Source organism: Carlito syrichta, unplaced genomic scaffold (genome assembly GCF_000164805.1).
Source record: "Carlito syrichta isolate Samal-C Ts95f unplaced genomic scaffold, Tarsius_syrichta-2.0.1 Scaffold314306, whole genome shotgun sequence".
NCBI lineage: Eukaryota > Metazoa > Chordata > Mammalia > Primates > Tarsiidae > Carlito > Carlito syrichta.
The window spans coordinates 208,495-215,130 of record NW_007258402.1 but is presented as its reverse complement, the minus strand read 5'-3'; the positions used below and the strand labels follow the sequence as shown (position 1 = coordinate 215,130).

Here is a 6,636-nt window from a genome sequence, read left to right as displayed (position 1 = left end):
TTATGGTTTGAGGTTTTACATTTAGGTCTCTGATCCATTTAGAGTTAATTTTTGTGTATGGGGACAGATAGGGGTCTTGTTTGAGTCTTTTGCATGTAGTCAGCCAGTTTTCCCAGCACCATTTACTGAATAAGTTCTCCTCTCCCCAGTGGTATGTGGTGGAGGCTTTGTCGAAAAAAAAAATGCATATAAATTTTGGTGTGACTTACTGTCAATCATGGTTGATTTTTTTTACTCTTTTCACAAATACAGCAGGCAAAATTATTAAATATATAGTGGGTATCACGGGGCTACACAGAGAATCTAAGCTCTCATCTTGTCATCTGGAACATGCCTCCTTCCCTTGCCCTAATAATTCTCTAGAAGAACACTTGTCGAAGGTTAACTAGATCCAGTTCTCATCGAACCCCTTGAACCTCTGCTGGGACCCAACTCCATCAATTATCCTTTAAGATTTTCTTTTTTTTTTTTTTAAGTTGGAGTCTCACTCTGTCACCTAGGCTGGAGTGCAGTGGCACACTCACAGCCACCCCAATGTTGACCTGCTGGGCTCCAGAGACCCTTCTGCTTCTGCCTTCCAAGTAGCCAGAACTACAGGTGCGTGCTACCACACCCAGCTAATTTTTGATTTATTGTAGAGAAGATGTCTCGCCAAGTTGCCCTGGCTGATCTAGAAACCGTGGGCTCAAGCAATCCACTCGCATCGGCCTCCTGAAGTGCTGGGATTACAGGTTGAGCCACCGAGCCCAGCCTCCTTTAAGATTTTTTTGAGGGGAGAGTCCTATATCTTCATTCTCTTCCTTTCTCTTTGATCCTTCCTTAGTTTAAAGTCATGCTCGGCTTTGGGAGTTGAATCTCCAGCTGCTGTGCACCCAAAGATGGAACTGGGGCCCAGCATCCCCCTCCTCACCTTGGGCCGGGCCCTGCTCCCACCCTACAACTCTTGGTTGATATGGGCTCAACCAAGAGCACGTCAGTTACTCCAGCTCAGCCTCCACCACACCTCAAGCATCTGGCTCGAGTGGTGGACCCTGGTTCACCTAGTGCTGGCATCCTGCGCACTCCCCTCCAGGTGGAGAGCTCTCCACGGCCAAGCCTATCAGCAGGGGCACAGCTGGAGGGTTCTAAACATGTCCAGGATTCAGATCCTGGCTCTCCTGCCCTTGGTATTGCATGGACACCTATGAAGACCGGTGGCGGAGACTCTCCAAGCCCATTGGTGAAACAGCTGAGTGAAGCACTTGAGACTGAAGCCTCCGCAATTACTTTCCCCCCAGAACCTGTTCTGCCCCTGGAGGCACCTTCATCTTCAGAATTGGACTTGCCTCTGGCTACCTGGTTATCCCTTGGGGACCAGAAGACACTTTACCACCAGACTGTGCTCTCCTCCAAACAGGTGTTTTCCAAACAGGAAGCAAGTCAGCCCACAGAAACCCCTGTGGCCAGCCAGAGCTCAGACAAGCCCTCAAGAGACCTTGAGACTCCCTGATCTTCAGGTCCTAAGCGTAATAGATGGAAACCAAATGGCAAGATACTAGGGAGCGCCCCCTCACCATTCTTCAAGATGACAACTTCCCCAGGACCCTGACACCACGACAGGGTAAGCGGCCTTCCCTGCTAAGTGAAAATGTCAGGGAACTAAAGGAAGTACCCAGAGCAAGGTCAGGACCTTGACAAGGAGAATCAGCACTTTCCCTTGGTAGAGAGGCTCTGCACAACCCCAGCACTGGGTCACCCAGGGCCTACTGATATTCTGCGTTCTCTCATCCCTTCTTTCCCAGGAAGACTGAGGAAGGGCCTGTTTTCTTTGACTCCTCCTAGGCTACCAGTCTTGGACTGAGAGCTTTATCAGGCTTTCTTTGTATCTTGTGTATTTCTTTTATATTAAAGGGAGTGATTAAAAAAAAAGTCATGCTCAAGTGTCCTCCATGTTTAAAAAAATGAAACAAAACAATGACAAATGAAAACCCCAAACTAAGCCTTCCTTTGTCTAGACCCTTCCTATCATCAGCAACCCGCCCTAACTCGTTTCTCCTCTCTAGTGTTAAACTCCTTGAGACAGCAGCCTCTGTGACTGCTTGCACTTCACCTGCAGCTCATTCTGCGTTCTGGCTTTCTCCTCCCTACTGAAACAGACTTCCCAAAAGCCATCAGATGATCTCCTAGCTGCCAAATCCGATGCCTTGTCTCAGTCAGGTCTGCAGCGTGTTACACCACGGACATCTCCTTCTTTACCCTTTCCTGGGCTTTTGCTGCCCTGATCTCTCCTTTTGTTCTTCCTTGCTGTCCATGGTTGGCTCTTCAGCCACTCACCCCTGAAAACTGGTGTCCCTTGGAGAATCTCCTCAGCTGCTTTGTCTTATTACTTTATCCCCCTTATCTGTGTGATTTCATTTATTCCCAGGGCTCCCTCTGTTGGACATGAGGATGACCATCAAATCTGCACCCCAACCCATGTTTCTCACTTGCATATCCACTTTATATTTACAGGAGTTTACATTTTCTCCAACTGGGTGTCTCAAAAGCTACTTAAATTCAACACATCCAAAGAGAGCTCTTAACCCACCAAGACATCAATCATTTTATAACCATCCACCAATAATATAAGTCTATGACTCCTTCAGCATCCTCTATGGGTTCTCTTCTCTCCCCTGCTACTTCCAGCATGTACTGAAATAACTTGAAATCATCACTCCCCCTTCTTTATGGTAAGAGCTACCCCTCCAATTTTATTACTTTTAATAGAATGCAATAATAACAAATAAGCGATATCAACAACAACCAAAACATAATTCTGATATGTCTGAAACCCTTGTCAAATTACAGTGCTTCTTCCTACTGGAATATAGACCAGTTTCACAGAAAGTCACTGGAGAATGGTGGGTGGAGTGCAAACTGATGGGTGTGAAATGAGAGTTCAGAGTAAATATTGAGTTGCATCTTGAAAAATTAAATGGATGTTTCCTTCACATTTGAGTTTGTGAACAATTACACCAGCCTAGAAGTTAATCACACTGACAAAATTGCCCAATGGGCTAAAACTCTTTTTTTTTTTTTTTTTTTTGAGTCAGAGTCTCATTCTGTTGCCCAGGCTGGAGTGCTGTGGCATGCTCACTGCCACCATAACCTCGACCTGCTGGTCTCAGGCAATCCTTCCACCTCTGCCTTCCAAATAGTTGGAACCACATATGTGCGCCACCAGGCCCAGCTAATTTTGATTTATTGTAGAGACGAAGTCTCGTCAAGCTGCCCAGACTGGTCTTGAACCCTGGGCTCAGGCAATCCTCTCACCTCTGACTCCCAAAGTGCTGGGATTTCAGGCATGAGCCACCACACTTGACCTAAAACTCATTTTTAAATACTTAAAGTAAAAATTAAAGAAAAAAACCTCCAAGAGATATTATTGAGCAAATAGGTTGAAAGGCCATTTAAAAATAAATCTTATTTTTTTTGAGCAATTTTTGGTTCAAAACAAAATTGGGAGATAGGTACAGATTTGCCATATGGCCTCTATCCCCTCACATGCTCCCTGCTCCCATTTACAACATCTGCCACCAGAGTGGTAGATTTGTTACAATTGATGAGCCTGCATTGACACAGCATTATCACTCAGTGTCCATAGTTTACATTAGCTATTTGTTTTTAGTTTACATTTCTGATGTGTAAAGAACAAAAAGTGTTTTGTTCTTTTTCAAGTGAATTAATCATAATGGTCATTTTCTAAAGGAAATGCTAGTTCTAATGCCTGCTAATTTTGCATGTATCTTGAGAAATGGGTTAAATCCATTTTCCATAGTGTCTTTAAAATCCTTGTGCTCACATATTTACACACATTTCATCGATATTCATTTCCAGAACAGTAAACAAATGCGTACATAGTAGATTAAAAAAAATATTTGAGTTCTTTTTAACAATTGCCAGAGAGTATTGTCAAGGAAAAGCAACTCATGTTTCACAACAAAATTATTTTGTATTGCTCTGCTTTACTCTGAAAGTTTCTGTGAAACTCATGTTTCACAACAAAATTATTTTGTATTGCTCTGCTTTATTCTGAAAGTTTGGCTTGTACTTGTAAGTACTTCAGCCAAAATGGGAATTTGCCCTTCAACATGATCTTCAAGGTCAAGGGAAGATTTGGGGGACTTGTGTACAGGACCACTGAGGTAAGCATGGTGATGAAGAAGCATTCAAACTAAAAGGTGCACTAAATAATAATAATACTAAAAAATTACATTTTTGCCTAGTGTCCTGGAAATAATTTATTAATATCCCTAATGTCATTTTTATCCTTTGTTAAAATTAAAATAACATGCCATATTTTGTAAGTAGTACTCATATGCCATATGTACTGTACTATAGAAACAAAAATTGAAAATCAGCAACCTCAATTTTTAAAAAATGTAAATCTTTGCCTGAGCCTGCGGGTTTGAGACCAGCCCATGCAACTTAGTGAGATCTCATCTCTACAATAAATAAAAAATTAACCAGGCATGGTAGCGCATTCCTGTTGTTCCAGTTATTTGGAAGGCTGAGGCAGAAGGATCACCAGTGCCCAGCAGATCGACGCTGGGCTGGCTGTGAGTGTGCCACTGCACTCCAGCCTGGGCGACAGAGTGAGACTCCAACTCAAAAAAAAAAAAAAAAGGGAAATCTTGAGAGAATAAAACTATAGACACAACTACTTTGAAAGTGTCTTTGTTAAGATTCAAAAGAGAAGGAGAGTGAACGTTGTTAAATCTGGACTCATATTTATCATATCTCATCAATAAAAAAGTTGAGTTTGTCTTCACTAAAAAGAGAAGAGTCTTCCTAAAATGTCATCATTAAAAACAAAATTCTAAGAATTGTTGACTTGAACCTGGAAGTTGCAGATGTTTGTTATGAGATGTTTGCCACAGAAATCGGTGTTTGTTCACTTCAAGTTGTAAATTGTGGTTTTCAGAGGAGGTTCATTTAATTTACCAACCTTGTGAGTAACTCACCGACTGTAAACTACTGGCCTCTATGAAGCTTTCTAAGAAACAGGGACCTAGTTGGAGCTCTTGTTCCTTGTAAAAATTATTTTATAGGTAGAAGTAAACAATGACCTTAACAGTTGAATTTTAAAACCAAATGCAGGTTCTTGCTGCTCCTGGATGGTGCTTGTTGATTATACAGCAAGCAGACATGTAGGGCAGACATAGGGACTAATCTCTTTCTTTTTCAAAAAAATTTTCTATGCAGAGATAATTTTTCATGTACTAATGAACTTAAAAGTGTGGTCTCAATTTTCTACTCCATTCATATCTACCAGAAGGACATCGAACTCTCCCCAGACCTCTCATTTATGCTGATACTTTTGTCTTTCACCAACAAAAAACACCAAATGGACTCGTTTTCTCATTTACAAATAGCAAAAAGTAATAAATGAATGAAAGTGATCTTTCACAGAGAACATTACATGGAATACCGAATAGTGTAAAGGATTAAAATAAAATTCACTGCATTTGTGAAAAATCAGAATTGGAAAATTTGAAATGGAATGACATTAATTATATACTAATTATATAACATGGTTCTAGTTGTCCCTCATGATCATAGTATGATGAGCAGTCACTGTAATTTTGAGAGAGAAAAGAAATATTTAATGCAGATTTTAAAATGTATATGTACCTATAAGGAGTAATTTATTCAAGAAATTATGCCAGCCGGGACTCAGTGGCTCAGCCTGTAATCCCAGTGCTTTGGGAGTCTGAGATGAGTGGATTGCCTGAGCCCGCAGGTTCGAGACCCACCTGGGCAACTTGGCGAGACCTCATCTCTACAATAAAATCAAAAATTAGCCGTGCGTGGTAGTGCATGGCTGTAGTTCCAGCTACTTGGAAGGCTGAGGCGGAAGGATCCCTGGAGCCCAGCAGGTTGAGGCTGCAGTGGCTGGGAGCATGCCACTGCACTCCAGTCTGGGTGACAGAATGAGACTCCAACTCAATAAATAAATAAATAAATAAATAATGCCACAAGAAGAATGTGTGCCCAAGTATATCTGTGTGTGTGTGTGTGTGTGTGTGTTAGTGGAGAAGAATAGAAATGAAAAGGAAAACACGTTGGAATCCTAAACTTATTCAGATGGTGAATGGACATTTATCTTAACAAATGCTTTTTTTTTTTTTTTTTTTGTAGTGAAGAAAACAGTAACACCAGCAAACATGAAAAATATACTTTTCTCATAATTGTGAGGTTCTCTTTGGAAGGCAAAGTTTTTCCATCCCTGAAATAATCTCTTATTAATTTAGATTTTCTCAAAATAATTAGGCCAACCTCACATTTCAGTAAGAGGCCACTACACAATGTTCAGAGCATATGGAATGTAAAAAGTCACCTTGAAAATGAATCCCAAAATCTGTCAGGGCTCCAGATGGAGCTTGGGAGTACAGGAAAATGTCAGATTCTCACTTAGTCTCATGAAGGACTAGCACAGCCAGGAAATTCAGCCCAAGGGGTCATGTCGTAAAAATGGAATGATTGAGGTAGTACAATATGGGAAACAGTTTCATCTTTCCCCATCATGATTTTAAAAGTCACTTTTTTTCCTGTTGCTAAGATTTTCTTTTTAAGTCTTCCCATTGACCTTTGACTTAGTCTTTTGCCAACATATTT

At 41.2% G+C, this 6,636-nt stretch overlaps 1 pseudogene; it reads left to right on the top strand.

Moving 5' to 3' along the window:
- Positions 1-952: 952 nt before the first annotated feature.
- LOC103273937 lies at positions 953-1,654 on the top strand (annotated as a pseudogene).
- Positions 1,655-6,636: the final 4,982 nt, after the last annotated feature.